Below are 16,403 nucleotides of genomic sequence, written 5' to 3'. Positions count from 1 at the left end.
ACTTGGGATGGTGAGAGGAAACTGGGGTACCCAGAGAAACTGCCCGTGAGCACAGGGGAGAACATGCAAGGTTCACACACAAGGTACTGTACTTCAGTCCATAATCACACCCAGGACTGAAGAGCTGTGAGGAACAGTAGCATCGCTAAGCCAAGTGTCACCGCGCTACACCCAGGTCCCTGCTGCCCATTAAATAACAATCTATACTGCAGTAATAGCAAAGTGGCTCCCATCCAGATTATCGCTGCGTGCCACCTTGCAGGGGCTTGGAGCCTTCCTCGGGCTGCAGTGCACCGGCTCCTCTGCTTCTCTTCCTCTATCCCTTCCGCCGCACTCAGTTTGATGCCCTTCGCCCTCTGCACCGAGACTATAAAACCTCACAGGCTGCCTGCTTTCACCAAGCGCATTGGTCGTATACAATTTAGTGCATTGGGAATTTGTCTTTTCTCATACCCCAGCTTGCTCTCCATGAGATACACAGACGGGGAGAGAAGCTGGGGGCCAGACCGCAGGGTCAGCCATTTATGCTGCGCCCCTGGAGCAGTTGGGGTTAAGGGCCTTGCTCAGGAGCCCAATGGAGTAGGATTCCTCTGCCGGCCGCAGGATACGAACTGGCAACCTTCCAGCCACAGGGGCAGATCCTGAGCCACAGAGCCAGCGCACTGTTTTTATGCAAATATTCCTCTACCTAGCAATCAAAGTTAAAATAAAATTCTTTTTGGTCTCAGTAATTCAGCAAACCTAGTGATATACTTGATTTGCATTATGCTTTTTTTTAAATCTCAAAAACAGAGCTAAAATAAACCATAACCATAAATAAAAAAACAATATAAAATATATGAAGAAAAGTGTACTGTGCTTGTGCTGAAAGTCTGTGCACAGTGCTGTGGCCTGTACTGTGACTGCACTGGTGCCCAGCAGACTCAGCTCCACATTTCCATGACTGACCAGAGCACCGCTCACAGTGCTCTATGGAAATATAATGTTATAGTATCATGACAGTTACAGGGTTCATAAAAAATGTACCCTTTTGCAGTAAACCGTGATTCCAACATGAAGGATTTTAAAAAATAAATTGTACAACACAATCATACCAGTGGTCGATCTGACACTGGCTGCTTCTATCACTTTTTTACAGTAAAATTTAGTGGTTATCATTGTCATGTCCTCATAAAACTGACAGGTAAGCCTTCTGCTGTGTCCCTTTATACGAGAAATATAGGTCTCATGAAAATGCTGGTAGGAACATAGATTGTACCAGATTTTACCATCTGCAAGGAGCTGCATATCGCAACTGTAAAGATGTCAAATTCAGCCACGTTAAGAACCAATATTTGGGGGGGGGGGGTTATTATATCAGATGTTAACCCCCCAGCAGTGCTGATAACCATTTAAAATGTAGGGTGAACTGGAACTGTCTAGGTAAAGCACCTAAAGAATACAACAGCATTGTCTTCATCTGAGGTTTAAATTTGTGATCCTCTGTTTATAAATCTGTAGCCCATAGAAGTACTCCATGCTTCTCCATTTATCTGTGCTGCATCAATTTACAAACTATAGACAATATTCAGAAAGTAAAGTGCACGTTTGCTTCAAGGTGAGAAGCCAAAGTGGAAAATAGCTGAGGCCTGTATATTTTATTCAGGAGTTTGTACTAGATTTTCATTTTATTTTTTTCCAGGTACCGTGGGAATTACAGTAGTTCTTATTTTCCTGGATGTTATCATGAGACACAAACTCTATTAAGCTGACACAAAGACTGAAACCGAAAGATACATTCTTTTCTTTCCCTCACCAGCATCCTGGAAGAGGACTACAGCCAAACTGCGAGATAAAATGAAAACTACAGGAGCTTTAGAAATGATGATGTTTATTCCCTTATTATAACACTCACGGGGTCCATACTGTACCCACTGCTATTTAGCATCTTCTGTACATGTTTCCACTTGGTCATATATTAAAATCGCACGGCTAGGATTATCATTTCTAAGATGATAATACTCAGATCTATGTCCATACTGGCCATGACAGTTTCTGCACTCTTTAATAGTATCTCTGATATAAAATCCTGGATGACTCAAAACCTCCATTACTTAAACTGCTGCAAGACTGAGGTCATGCTGCTCAGCACCTCACATCACCTACTGTATATAAAGCCAAAGCAGTAACCCTGTGGGCAGCACTGTGCTTGAATTTCAATCGAAACTGAAGAACTTAGAGGCGATATTCGATCCTGGCTTCACTTATGACCGCAATGTGAAGAACATTGTAAAAACATCATTCTTTCACCTCAGGAAACACCACCAGACTGCATCCTATGTCGTCTTTCACTGTTGCAGAAATTCTGGCTTCCTATCAGGTTGTAAGTCAACTTCAAAATCCTCATGCTCACCTATAAGGCTTTACATGGCTTGACACCTCAGTATCCATCTGACATCTGTCTACTCTCCACCTCACAACCTTCATTCCTTTACACTCTATGGGTGACAGGGCGTCTTCCTGCTGTGCCTCAGAGCTCTGGAACTCTGTCCCCAAGGTATCAGAGTCACCTACGCTGAGGGCCTTTAATTCCAGATACGACACCTTTTTATCTTAAAGCTGTAATCTACAGTATATACAGTGTAGTACAGTGTTTTTGTCTGCTCCATTTTCTAACTTCGGCACCTGTAGCCAAATGTTTTTTTCTTATACTGTATGTACTATACTTACTTTGTGTAAAGTGGTTTGAGATGCTACTTTCAAAAGCACTGTATAATTTTTCTATTATTAGTATTTATCCCAGCAGCTTCCCAAAGTGGAATTTCACCTTGTTTAATTTATCCGAGTGTTAGGGCAATAATAATAGCATTGTTTGGCAAAAGGAACCACTTTAGAGGATTTTGTAAGAAGAAAGTATTTTGGACATGGCTAGACTCTTGATTTGTAATTTGTGATCCAGTACGTTCGGATAGGCCTGTCGGCTTTCCATTTGATGCATGCTATAATTAGTTTTGACCAGCCTTTTTTTTCATTTCTACCACTCCACATTTGCAGCCATCACATCAGGTACAGGATGCACTGCTTGCACCAAAGCAAGATATATCTCCATTTTCTACTCTGGTATACATGGAATGGCACAATTGCTTGTACTTCTGATAAAGAAAAAGCAGGTGATTAATTCATCTTTGAGTGTCACTATATTACAAAATAATGCTTATTTATTAGGTGATATGTAGATGTATATAATGTATATATAGCTCAAATAGGTAGATGCGTCAGCATGCGTAGGCTGCAAAGGAACACGTAAAGGTTTATTCCATGCTGAAAAGAGAAGAAAGAAAACACAACGTTTCAGCCGTGGAGCCTTCTTCAGGTGTGTGAAGACCTGAAGAAGACCACACACCTGAAGAAGGCTCCATAGCCAAAATGTTGCGATTCCTTCCTTCTCTGTTTTCAGCTTGGAATAAACCTTTATTTGTTCCTTTGCAGCCTAAGCATACTGTTTCAGTCCCATCCCACCTCTAAATCACTTTTAACCTTTTTTTAAACACTTGAATTGCATTTCAGCACATAAAAAGCGTTTCTCTTCCACCACCAGTTTCTGATCATAATTCTTGTCTGCATGAACACCTCTTTAAAATGAGCCCTAACGATGTTGTCAGTAAATAAATGGGGTGACACTGAGATGCCAGCCAAGGTCCTTGACTGATTCCTCAGGTAATGTTCCTTGCTTGCATTTTGTTAGCAGAGGGCGAAAGAACACTCTGCCGTCTGGCACCGCTGCTGATAAATTGACCCTTTATACGCAAATGAAGAAGCAGTTTCTGCTGGGAATGCCCAAATGGGTCACTGTAGACACTGGACTGCAGAGCATGAATAAGGAAGCAGTTTTCCATCAAGCCAACCATGAAAATATTATGCAAATGAAAGCAATGTACAGTGTTTAACACAAAAAAAAAACATATGGCTTAGCTTGTACAAGGGTGGAATGATTAGTTCACTCAATATGAGTTCTGTATAAATGGGACCTGAAGGAAGAGTGTGTCATTTATTTATCTGTTCCCCACAGTTTAAATAAATCCATTTGGGATTTGTTTAATTTGACCCTTAACAAGATAGCACAGAGGCGGTGAGGATATGATGTGATCTTGTATACCACTGACTTCTGATTTTGTTTTTACTGGACTTCTTAAACCACATTTCAGTCTCATGGTTTGTTTTTCCCCAGGTACTTTTACCCAGACAGATTTTCCTAAAATATTAATGCAGTTTATTATCAGAGCATTTTACTCTCTGAGCAGCAATATAAGGAAGTACAGTATTGTTTCAGTCAGTCTAGTGTCTGCTTAGACATAAACCTTTCTTCTGCTTCCTAGCTTTCTTCTGACTCCACTCCATTGACTCGACAGAAGGCAGGCCAGGATTTCCTGTGCGCCAGAGCTCTGTGCACACACTTGCACACACACACACAAAGTTGCTTGATGTACCATTCACAGCATCCCAGCAGCTCCCTCTTTCTCCCTCTCTCGCTCTCTTCACACTAGCTATGGCAAACCACTGTACAAATCTGCTGTGGGATATTCAGAGCTAGATAATAATAAAGCATAAAACACCATTGCCACTAACAGGACCTTTAGCAGATTCTAATACACCCAGCTGAAGGTAAGAGTGCATGTCCTTCTTCTGGCAGTGCTTTCATTTTCTGTCCATTTTTTCTTCAAAGGGGAATGAATCCTGCTTTTCAAATAGCAGATTTAGAGAATCAAGTGGGACTGGATCATTTTTATTTCCTTCTCCTCGCACTAGGAAAGTGGATGCTAAAGACTGAGTGGGATTTAAAAGGAAAAGGGAGAGAGATGGGCTGTCTCCCCCAGCGCTGTGGAATATCTCCTTTACAGAGAGGGGGTGGGATTTATTAGGCAAGTGACAGATCATCTCTGGGTAGTACCGCTAACCCCGAATGATAGTTTGCTTTGACTGGCGGCCAATCTGAACCAGTTTAGATTGTGAATCTGGAGTCTCTATTTCTGCTGCTGTTTTTGTTCACTAATGCAAGTGATGTTCAGTGGATGTTTTGCCCAGTACAATCTTTTTTTGCACCCTTCTTTTAACTTTCTTCAATATGACTTTATTAGAGTGAGAACTGGATTTCAGGAGCTGTGTTGTGTCTCCACTGTAGTTACGGCATCCAAAGTAGACGCCCGCGCTTGTGAATGTTGAAATCTGAGAGTCCTTCCAGGCTGCTCTCTTTCCTCATGCAGAAACTTTTGATTCTTGATTTCTCATAAGTGATGCCTAGTTGAGTATTGAGCTGTGATATTGCCTTTAGGTAGGAGGATTGAATGTGCAGGAGCTAAAAAAGATGTCATGAGATTATTACTAGTAGGACTGAGAGTTATCTTCACCCTGTGCAAAGTTTCCTCCATGAGATCTTGTGTAGCTGATGTAAAACTGCTGTACAAGTGGAATTTGAATTAAAAGAATTAATTTTATTTGTCAACATTTTACTATCGCTATTATCACATCATCAGAATTTATTTTCTACAATTGATAATAAGCTGTTAAAAAAGCCCAGTAAAGATAAATGTTTTATTAGTGGTGTTCTATACTGTATGTCTTATGTCACTTTGCAGTAATATGCATGTCATACTCTTCATCCTTCTCCTTATCCCTAAATTTGATTTTTGAAGAAATCATTGGGCTGTATTATTTCTCTCAGAAGAGTTAGACTAGAACTTGCTTCTTCTGCTGGCAGTGGAGTTGGATTGCATTGCCCTGGATAGATATTTTCAATACCTGTTCATTGCCGTCTGCTGGGGTGAGGCACTGTGAGTGCTCTCAGGAAGATGGAGTGGTGTAATTACCAGGTGCACATGCTCATTAATCCTAACTGGCTTTAAGAAGTAGGAGAAAAGGCTCCAAGTTCTTCACCAGTGGCCTGTTTCTAAAGCTATAAATATCTAAATTGTGTCAAACAAGAATCCATTGTCAAAATAGGGGCTCCGTCTTTACTTCGGTTTCATGCACGGCAGCTAAGATCTTCTAAGTTGGGAGAAATACTGTATGTGTAAATGATTTACTTACAGTAAGTGTATTTTTCCTCAGCACTTAGAAAATAGTTCTATTTTATATTGTTCTGGGGTAGAGTTCTACAACTAAGAGCAAATTTAACACACTTATTAACTGATGGAGATTCAACTTTAAGAAGTGTATAAATTAAAGTGTCACTTTTTTTAGAACATAAGTAAGATTACAAGCATGAAGATGGCCAATGTAACTCGAGGAGCTCATCCAGCTGTTTCTTGAAAGAAGCCTGGACACTGGCTTCAGCAACATGGTTAGTATCTCACAATACACTAATAACATGTGCTCCCCTCGTAGTCTTCTATGACTAAAAAGGTCGTTTTAGGACTAACAAAAATTTAAGGAATAAAATAAACATGCTGTCATTGTGGGGTATTTCTTTAGGCTTAGCATTCTACTGTACTGATTATGGCAGATCAATATATTTTTGTAGCATGGTGACCAATGTGATAAACGGTGATGTAAATGAGATTTTACTAGGGTACAGTACAATTTTAGCATACTGTAACATCCTGATATAAATTCAAGTATCTTAATTATACAGTAATATTGTATATATTTTTGTATGTGTTTGAAGGATGTGTTTTTTAATGCACCCAACAACACAAATGAAGTTCCTTATGGAAAAAGAAAGTTCTTTTAAGTACAAGTCGAACTTTGCTTGCCATTTTATTGCTTTCCTATATACAAAATTAGGTAATGTTTTTTTAGATAAACTCTTACCCTTTTTTCATAGGTATTTCTCATCTTATATCTCATTAGTGTTCATGCAACCTGCATGCAACACTCCACAATCCACGCAGTTGGTTTTGTCATAGTGAATTTGTAATGAATAACTTATTTTCACTGTACTGTATTTCTATCTTTAATATAGAGCTATTCTAAAAAGAAATCTTTTTTCAGTACTCAATAGGTAATATTATTTTGCTAAAAAGATTATTCTCACAATGTATTTTAACCTTGTGAAGTGGGGTATTTTATGTAAAAGCTGACTCACATTAATTTTCTTTTTTTGGTATAAATGACACTCTTGACTCAGATTATGTAATTGATATCTTAGTTTTTTGTTCTCAAACTCTGAGTGAAGCACTCTGTACCTTTATATCTAGCATTTAAAAATCAATAAATGTACTGTGTGAAATTTAGGATTGTGATTATATAACACTTTTATTTAGACAATATGCTAATTTTGCAGACTTCTGGCCTTAAAGCAAGTAACAATGGGGAGCAAATGGAATGCTTTTGTCCATTTTACTTAGTGAGCTTATTTTCTAAGACAACACAATATTTTGCCAAAGCTTTATCAAATTATACAGTATCTGTAGCCATGATTTTCTCACAGCTCCTCTGTACTCTCTTAATATATATACGGTTTATTTCAATTTATGATATATAAATCTTACTGTGTGTTTCATACAGAATTGAGATTGTAAAATCTCAATTCACGTCAGGTTGAATTCACCATCCTACAAAAAGACAGAACAGAGAACAGTACACAAATAGCCAGTACACTATTATTGTGGGGTTTTCTTTTTTGTTCTTTTTTCATTTAATAGTGATAATGTGTTTCTCCACTCACTCGTTTATGCTTTTTAGAATCTAGTTTTCTTAAGTATTGCTTAACCTGACTTGCTGAAAGTTTTTTCTCATGTTCACGGTGTGTCATTCTCCTATTAGTGCTTCCAAAGATGTTTTTATAAATGTGGTTGGCTCACTTACTGTACGTAACTAAGGGGTAATGCTAACCATCTGACAATCCTAAAGCCACTGGTTTCCAGTATTCATCTTTGCCTTCTATTTCCTTCTCTTCTTTTCTTGAAATATACAGTATATGGCCATATAATGCAGTATGTGTACTCTCTATCTACACATTCATTTGTTTAGATATAAAACCTATGGAAACTGACACCGTTGAACTCGTCTCTTCTGCTGTCAGAAGATAGAAGCTTACTTTTCTGATCTGATACACTGTATGACAGACTTTTCTCAGGGTTCGCATGATTTTGGCATGAACTTTGCTAGTGCCTGCTAGAAGGAAGTTTTAAAAAAGCCAGTTTCAGATATTTTTGTGGCCTGCGCATGCTTTTTAAAATTGTACAGAAGTCCCAGAAATCTCTCAGAAATCAGAAAGCAAACTAAGGCTCTAGGAGATGCCTTGAGAATGGAATAAAGAATCTGAATGTTTTCATCCGTTTAAAATAAAAACAGCCCATTTAAAAAGAGGCAGCAGCATTATTTACTGTGAGAATCTATTATCCTGATTTGGAATTTACTGTATAGTAGCATTAAAAGCCATCATATATTTAATCAATTTTAAGCTTACCATGTTTTTCTTGAGTGGGAAGTTTTCATCTATTTTTTTATTTCCAGTCCATGCCCATCACTGCAGGACTCCGCCAACCTCCAGCAGACTTGGCATTGCAGGAGAAGGTTTTTATTTTCAGTATTCGGCATCTGTTATCATCAAAAGACCAGCTCCAGTAAGAAACTGGATCCCCTCTAGTTACAGTACAATGCCATATGACTCTGTGTCAGCCCAGTCTTCTCAGAAACTGCCTGTCCTGATGACTCCTGTTGAATGGTAGAAAGCCAGGCTCAGAGTGGACTTAGAGATTCCTCCAGTTTGTAAACGATTTGGATCACATTAGCTGTAATCCAGCAGCAACTGGATTCTACTTAAATTTGCTTTTCTCTTTTCCAGTTTAAGGAGGTTTAATATTTTTCAGTTAGAAAAAGGAGAGAATGCCACTTTTCTCTCACGTTTCGTTTAAACAGTTCTGCCAGTTGCAAGTAACATTTAATTCTGCAGTCTCTGAAGGGCTGATAAGCAGTCTTTATCACTTCATAAATTAGCACATGGCTTAAGTGTTAAATTGTGTGAAGGCTTGCCAGGTATCAACAGGAACCCTGATGGCATTATACAGTACAGTCTTGCCTTGCCTGTTTGTGTTTTTTTTTTAATTCATTAACTGTATAATGCAAAGTTCTGTGCTTGGTGAATATGTAGTCATTAATTAAACAATGAAATGATAGTGGAATTTATTACAAAACAAATAATGGTCAACTGCAAATGAATAGAGTTTCAATTATAGAGTTAAACCATTGAGTTCCCTCACTTGTACAGTACATGGTATCAGTTCAGTGAATTCTCAAACAGTTGTAGAAAAGATGCTTCCTGATTGATATTTAATGTCAAATGAATATCTTATATGGAACAGGTGTCCTTCTGTTTCAGAGAAAGAACATTTTAAAGACACTAGAATATACTGCATAATGTACCTATATTGTATACTGTACATGTTATGTCACAAATCTTCACAAGCAGAGAATGGTTTTTGGCTTCATCTGTATTCTTTTCTGACAGACAAATATCACTGGATTAGGAAAAGGAGTGCATAAATTATAAAGGTCTGATGCATTATACAGTATGTCTTGACACTTCTTGCAGAAACTGTGGTAGCCTGTCAGGAAACAAAACATCTGAAACTATGTAACAGTAACAGTGTTTGCCAACAGTACAGTGAACACTGCACATACTGTAGATCTGAAAGCACCCGTTTCTGAGTCACTGACAGATCCAGAAGCAGGCTCAGAGGACCCTGTGTCCTCAGCTGGAGAACAGTCCTTTCAATGTTACATGGTCTTGCTCCTAACAGCTTTAGTTACCTAACCCCCAAAAACAGGAACCGAAACCCTACCTAATGCAACTCAGACGAAGGGACCAGGGCAGAGAAGACGAAGCAGAATGAACAGATTTGCGGATTTTTTCTCCTCTAATAAACCTGCGCATGTTTAATTAACAGCTGTGTTTGCCGCACTATTCAACACAGCAATGTGTGCAGAATATTAAATATGGCATGCCTATCCAGTATACAGTGTTTTACAGTGTTTTTAGAATGACCTGCAAAGTTCCATGTCTTACAAGGATAGAAAGGGCTTAGTCACATTTTTTTTTCTGGCTTGCAGTTTGGTCATACTACCGACATACAGTACAGTACTGTATATACAGTACAAAGAATGTGAAGTACTTACTGTAGATACACCCTTTTGGTGTGAGGTAAGGCACAGAACTTTTCTGATCTTTTTCAACTTATTTTCGTCAAAACAGTATATTGTACTGTGTTTTGTCTCTCACTTGTTACATTGTCAGCATTTTAGGATGATCATTCTGCAGCATTTTGTTCACCAGCAGTGCAGTGAAAATTAACACCCATCTATTATCTCACAAACAAGAAATAGTATGGTTATTGCAGGATTCCATGCATAATCTATAGGAAAACGTCTCATAACAGTAATACAATAAAAAAAATGCAGATTAGATTGTTACTGTTTGGAGGTTTCTTTCTCTGCGAGTTCATGTTTTAAAATGGTGACAAGGAGAAAAATAGCTATGATCTCTCTTGGGGCACACTGTTACATAAAACATCTGCATTGGATTATTCTGTCATTTATAATAAGCTTTTGCAGCATCAATGTGTCCTGAAACAACCAGCAAATAACAGGAGAAATCTTTGTTATAACGTAAATGTTTTTTATAAAGTTGTTGTAAACCAAAAAGCCTTATTTCAAAAGACCAAATTAGCACTTGCCCTGGACTTGCATATGTAAATTAACATTAGATTGTCCAAGATTTGTGCTAATCAGGCTCTGTGAAACTACTGCTTAAGGGTCTATGTTAATGTCAGTCTCTTCCATGCGAGATGCTTTCTCCTCAGTGAGACATTAGTTTATGGGTCCTAGAATTAAGACCAAAAATACACTCAAGAAGTATTTTTAACATTTCATGTAGTTATAATACACAAAATTGAAACGTAGGAATTCTGATATCTGTGTGCAAAACTGCATTTTGGCAGATTACACCCTGAGAATCAGTACAGAGCTTTCAGATGATAAGGTTCTATCATACTATTTTCATTCCACTTGCACCCTTAATGATGGAAGTAAAAGTGCAATAGACAAGCCCCAGTTCTTAAATAATTTCTGCTTTTAGACAACTAGCCAACTTTTAACACAGCCGAAAAGCCTTCAGCACTATCTGCTAACAGAGACATGTCAAATGTCAGAATAACTTGAGTCATTAATGAGTTTACGCAACACTTGGGTTATTTATAACCAGATTTTTGTACAGAGCAGAAAGAGCTTTTTGTTTTGTGCTTGCAGGTGTTTTTTTTTTCTGGTGAAAAAGTCATTTCCTGTTGTAAGAATTCTAAGGAGGGTTTCGTTACATGAGCACCAGCAGACTTAACTTCATTGCTTAGTCATATTCTCCAACTTCAATTCAGTAGCAATGGGCACTGATGATTTTAAAAAGGCATAGATTGTGCTTTAGTTTATGTTTTCCCATCTTGGGAAAATATCTTGAGAAAAAATCTTTTCAGGAGGAGTATGTAAAAGCCCCAGTTAATTAACTCATACCTGAAACCCACTGGCCTGGCTCAGCCTGCTACAAGGCTGATTTACCACAGGGTCCTGTTCAGCAGAAAACTTGGAATTAAAAGTTAGAAGATATTATATATACAGTAATCAAAAATGTTCAATTATAACAGAAGGAAAAGCAAAGACAAATTTGCCAAAATTACATAATTCATGGTGGACACCATCTCTTGTTGTTGCATGACTGACTGCAAAAATGTTTTTCTTACGAGCTCTGAAAAATCTGTAGCGCTGGGTTGGGTTTTAAGTGGAAGTGTTGTATTAGGGTCCATGGTGAGAAAAAAAAAGAGATTTTTGATCTACTGTATATGCATTCATAGACCTTTCTAGCCTTCTATGCATACATAAATACACCCTTTTTTAGGATGACTTTAGAAATAATTAAGAAGAAACACCATGGGAAAATAATGATAGTTTTATACTGTTTCACAAAATCAACTAATTGTTACAGAAACGAGTTGCCTTAATACAGTACAGTATATGCATTCACATGTGTGTGTGTTGTTTAGATGTTCAGAAGTTCTGGGTTTATTTTTATTTCATTGATTTGAGGATGTCTGTTTTGATTAAGCAAAACTAGGGGGAAATTCCCATGGTTAAGGTGCTCTTTCTAAATATTTATTGTGGTTTACCACTCTAGCTGCTGTTTCTAACCCTCAGCAGTGGATAAAGTTTTCTCCATGACGGAAGAAAATGAGCTCTATAACACAATTAAGTAAAAACCCCTCATTAACATTTTCATAAGTGCAAAACGAGAAGAATCTTGACACACAAAAAAAAAGGATTCTTCATTCCCTCAGATCACAGCTGAGCCTTCTAATAAAGAGTTTGAAACTCACCAATATTTCAAGATGTTTCAGATTCTAAAGCTATCCTACAGACCCAGTTCTTAAAGTACTGTTTTGGTCATGATTGCATAAATATCCAGAGTTTCCTTTGAAAAAGGAAGGACTATGCCACCTGTTGAATAATCACGTTTTATAAACACCTAAATGAGTTTCAGGGTAATCATTCAGACATACAGTACAGTAGCTATTGTTTAAATCAATGAATGGCATATGCTTACATGTAACCTTCCTAACGTATGTTTTAGATATTTTTTGAGCCACATACAGTATACTGCACATGCACACATAATTGCCCGGGAGCTATTTTCATCATATTTTACCCACAATGAGATTATCTATTTCAATTATGTAGTGGCTCAACATCTGTTTTCGTGTAAATATCCAAATCTGCACCATGTGTGTATGATCTACTGAAGAAATTAAGCACAAAATGCTAATTATTGTTTCATATAAAATCTGTAGAGTTATAAATCATTTAAAAACACAGGGCAGATCTATTAGAATAAAATACAGTGCATAATACTCAGCACATCTAACAATATTAAATCTTAACAATGTTGACATTAATGAAGAGATTTTCATTAGTTTTAATGTTCAAGCATTTATTCATGAATATTCATATATGCACAAAATGAAATGCAATTTGCTGTTGCATGCCATGCAATATTAGAGTTTTCACATTAAATGCTGTATGGTATGAATTATACACTACTGTATATGTGATGAAGGAAATACTGTATATTTATTTATAACATTTGTACTGGGTAGAAGGCATGTGAATCAACATATACAATTTTGTTCTCTGAAAAAGCGCAGAAATTACACTTAAGTAATGATAATCCTGCTCTGACCTGAGCCATTTTAAAATTATAAACAATTAGCAAGTGTTATATTTGTGTCATATTTGTCCTTGGCACTTTACTCTTTATCAAAACACCACAGAACCAGGCTCCCTTAAAGGTATGGACATGGTGAGGACAGAGTTAACAATCTTGAAGAACAAACCCATGCAGAAAAAAAGTGGCATTTCTGTTTGTATTATCAGTTTTCTAAAATGGTTTCTTTAGCGTGGAGTGGTAATTACCTCAGCTGTGTTTGCACTGGGCTGTAAAGTGATTGCAGATGAACAGATAGGTTGTCCTCTCTACCCTGTGAATAATCTCAGCTCGGTGATTCTGCTTTGCAGAGCAACTAAACCTGTCTCACCGACGGGGCAGAACCATAAAAAATGTATCTTAACATTTTGTTTTTACGCAAAATGAGTAATCTGTGATAAATGCAGCACATTCCTATATTATAACATTTAAATCTATAAAATACTCATTGGATCAAAAACATTCATGTACTGTATCATGTTATCATCATGACAGGGATATTTTTTTTCCCCCAAAGAGAGAGAATTAGATAGATCGGTAGCAAAAGATTCCTAAATCCCGATTTTCCAATCCGGTATTAATATACATATACAGGTGGTCAGAATTATTGCGGCAGCTTCATTTTTGCATGTTGGCTAGATGATGTGTATCACCTGTAATCTACCAAGGGGACCATAACTATTGAAAGGTGCTGTACTCCCAGGTTTCCAAGAACAGGCTGAAGGTGACTCTACCAGTTGACTGTGGTAGTGTCAACGAGTGCATCTTCATAGTCAGGTTATTGGATTTCATTTGCTTAAGTCAGCTCAAGAGAGAAATTTCTGCTTAGTGACACATTTACTGCCATTGGGTATTGGATTTAATGAATATAAAACTTGCTTTATTGATTGATTTACTTTCTGTTCTGTAGAAACAGAGACAGTCATAGGGCAGACAGAAGACTACTTGCCTGTACTCATTACTGTAGTGCACTGTGGGAAGCCCTTATGTTATTTTAACCTTTAACAGAAAACAACTGAAGAGTGAATTAGGCTGTTAAATCTTCTACTTTTTCATAAAGAAGCATTGCTATAAAATACTAGCCTTAGCCGGCTGTAAATCTGTACCTAACAAAATGTAAAATATTTAATCAGATCTGGATTTAATTAATTGTTAGACACTGAATGAGCAGAATTGTATTTAAAAATGTACAGTATATGAAACTCCACGGCTCTGACTAATATCTCAATTCATTTATTTTTCTTTCAAAAATATTGAGAAATATTGGTGAATAAGGAAGGAAATCTAGTTCAGAGCCCCTCATCAAACTAAAAACAGGCAGCAGGCAAGATATTAATAACTGGACAGTCCCTTACTTTCTGTTCATCGTATTTCCCTCAAGACTGCCCTTCTTTAAGAAGAAGAGTGAATATAGATTATTTGAATAAAGCTCTTTATCCTCCTTTACTGTTGATTATGTACTATACAATGATGTTTTGTGCAAGTCTGTAACTTATTAATTGTTTGCATTTCTATGGTGCTTTTTACCCCGAAGGATCCCAAAGTTCTTTACATACTGTATACAGTATGTGGGGATCCCCTTCATCTACCACTGAAGTGCAGGGTGATGTATAGCAGCCATTCTGCCCCAGTGGGCCCACTACAGAGCAGACTGGTTATACAAGTGAAATCTTTTTTGATCAATTGAATTAAGGGGACAATTTATGGAAACTCGAACGTTCTCACCCGTTTCACCCATTTAACTGCCCTGTTCTGACAAAGAGTACTAGAGGCACATGACCTACTGTACCTGGACACCTTTTACAACACAATATCTTCAGTCACCTTACTGGAGCATTATTTTGGAAATTTGGCTCGAGGGGCAATGGTTCTGCCTACAGGTCCACGGGCATCAGTTACTTCAGTGTCTGTTTCCTGAGATGAATCCCGACATTGTACTTGCCAGGGTCAGATATACTTGGCATTGGAGACACCATGCCCACCTATTAGGCTCTACATGGCTCGGTACCTCAGTATCTTCCTGCTCCCCACCTCCCAGCCCTCTTCAGCCATTTGTCTGACTCTGGTCTCCCGTCTGCCCCCCAAGCTCACCTTTATACTGAGGGTGACGGGGTCTTCTCCTGTTGCGCTCCAGAGCTCTGGAATTCTGCTCCCAAGGATATCAGAGAGTCACCTTCCCTCAGAACCTTTAAATCCAGACTCAAAACCTTCGACTTTAGAAAGGAGGACTTTATTTTATTGATGTCTTACTGCCCCCTTTGAATTTTCTATTTCATTATAAACCCTTCTGGTTTTGAGCTAATTGTATCTCCTGACTTTGTTGCTGCTTTCATTGTTTTACTTTTCTGTAAAGTACTTTGAGAAGTTGCAAAGCCGTTGTTCTTGGTATATGCAAGTGTCCTTTTCCTCCTTACTGTGTCATGTGCATCCCTCCCAAAGCCCTGTATTTAGAAAAGGAGATCAGACTTCCTTAGCGGGAAGAAAATGATTCTATGTATCAAGGGCCTTATGTACTGTATCATAGCCAGCAGCCATATCTCCCTGCGACTCACAACTGGCAGCCCACTGAAGCTAAGCAGGTGTGAGCCTGGTCAGTACCTGGATGGGAGACCTCCTGGGAAAAAATTAGGCTTCTGCTGGAAGAGGTGTTAGTGGGGCCAGTAGGGGATCCTAATGCCCCAGTATAGTGACGGGGACACTGTATTGTAAAAAGGCACCATCCTTCAGATGAGACGCAAAACCGAGGTCCTGACTCCTAATAATCCCCATCTATGAACTGGCTTCATCACCCTGTTCTCCTCCCCACTGAGAGCTGGTGTTTGGGGAGTGTACTGGCGCACTCTGGCTGCCGTTGCATCATCCAGGTGGGGCTGCACACTGGTGGTGGTGGAGGGGATCCCCATCACCTGTAAATTGCTTTGAGTGGAGTGTCCAGAAAAGCGCTATATAAGTGTAAGGAATTATTATTATCTGTCTGCCAAGAGTGCTGAAGGAAGTAATCTGCCATTGCTAAAGTATTATGTACAGTATGTATGATTCAGCACTTGGACAGCTCCTCTAAGCCTGACTCAGGATCAGCACCACAAAACTCAGCACTCTTGTGAACAGCAACACCCCAGTGCTTGTGCACAGGCTCCAGAAATCCAGGACACATGTCTAGGTCTTCACTAGTGTCCTTAAGGTT

The 16,403-nt window shown here is 38.4% G+C and overlaps 1 protein-coding gene and 1 long non-coding RNA gene across 14 annotated transcripts in view; one reads left to right on the top strand and one right to left on the bottom strand.

Moving 5' to 3' along the window:
- The window catches only part of dmd (dystrophin), a 728,682-nt gene that overhangs the window by 388,287 nt on the left and 323,992 nt on the right, over positions 1-16,403 (top strand). The window lies entirely within an intron of this gene.
- The window catches only part of LOC148675755 (uncharacterized), a 51,810-nt gene that overhangs the window by 7,257 nt on the left and 28,150 nt on the right, over positions 1-16,403 (bottom strand). The window lies entirely within an intron of this gene.

This window comes from Lepisosteus platostomus, chromosome 2 (genome assembly GCF_059453375.1).
Source record: "Lepisosteus platostomus isolate fLepPlt1 chromosome 2, fLepPlt1.hap1, whole genome shotgun sequence".
NCBI lineage: Eukaryota > Metazoa > Chordata > Actinopteri > Semionotiformes > Lepisosteidae > Lepisosteus > Lepisosteus platostomus.
This window is presented reverse-complemented; position numbering and strand designations above follow the sequence as displayed.